Here is a 1,374-nt window from a genome sequence, read left to right on the forward strand (position 1 = left end):
CCAGTTATGTCACTCCGCTATATCTGGGGGTCCTAGCTGTGGCCCCTCCAGTTATGTCACTCCCCTATAATATTCCTTTGACAGGTACTCTTTGATCATGGAAACTTTCCGGTGGAATTTTTTTTCCTGGCAGTTGAACATCTGATGTTGTGACAACCGCTGCCGCGCCCACTGATCACAATGAATGCGACCGATGGCTGACATGGATTCCTGGCAGCTGTGTTTGGAGGTAAATAGGGCGGCGGGGTGACGGTGACGTGAACAACCGACCAATAACAGAGATATGAATGGCTCCTCTGTCTCCAGCAGAACATTCATTGCATTATTTTTACAACTTGCAGCTTGCTGAGTGACACCGCCACCCGCTGAGCTTGGCGCATTATTATTTGTACAAAGACCCGATAATGAGATCAGATGAATGGGAAAACAACAGGTCCTCCTTAGAGCCCAGCTTTAGGAAATTCCCCCCAGCCAGGAACAAAGACAGCTGGTCCTGTGTAAGCTCTAAGCCCAGCTGTGGCCCCTCTGACAGCCAATCATTAAACACCTGTGCAGTCACATGGGAGGAAGGCGGGAGTCACATGCCTGCTCAGTGGTAAAGCCCCTGTCAGGTCTGACTAGTCATGTGACACATTTAGAGCTGGGGTCATGAAATTCGCCCACCTCCTGATTTATGGGGCCACACTGGTGAGATTGATCCCCTGGGGAGGGAATGCGGCTGCTGATTGAATTAGATATTGATCCCGTCCAATCCATCTTGAGAGTTGCAGGGATTTCGGCCTCCCTGGGCGCAGCTCTAATATATTGGAATTTCTCATCCTCCAGGATGATGACACATGATTGGTGTCCCTGCTTGGGAGATTTCATTATACTTCCTGTCCTGGAGACAAAACAGGAAGTGAGAGGTGATATTTTTGACGTAAGGGAGTTTTCACTTCCTGTTTTGGTGACGACTCAAATCTGAATTTCCTGTGTTGGTGACACCAATATTCATCTGATTGGAGTATGTTGTGCAGACCCCCATGCAGAATGGGGGGGCTCCAAACTTTGGCACCTGGCTATAAATGCCTCTGACATGCAAGGGCCACTGTGTTGTCCATAGAATCCGAACAGGAGCAGATCGGAGGATTTGATTGGTTACCCCAGGGGCACTATTATACTATTATTGGCTGCTACATAAATGGAGACAACCAATAGGCATCCAACCACCGAGCACATCTATTTCATCGTATCTGTCATCTGATTGGTTGTTGCAGGCGGCTCATCTCTTCCAATCGCTGTGACCCGCGGCCTCCTCTGAACTTTTATTTCCTATTTCTAACATTTGGCTCGGTAACGTTTCGGCGTTTCCCTGCAGGTGAGGAAGAGGTTAGC

This window comes from Pyxicephalus adspersus, chromosome 11 (genome assembly GCF_032062135.1).
Source record: "Pyxicephalus adspersus chromosome 11, UCB_Pads_2.0, whole genome shotgun sequence".
NCBI classification, from domain to species: domain Eukaryota; kingdom Metazoa; phylum Chordata; class Amphibia; order Anura; family Pyxicephalidae; genus Pyxicephalus; species Pyxicephalus adspersus.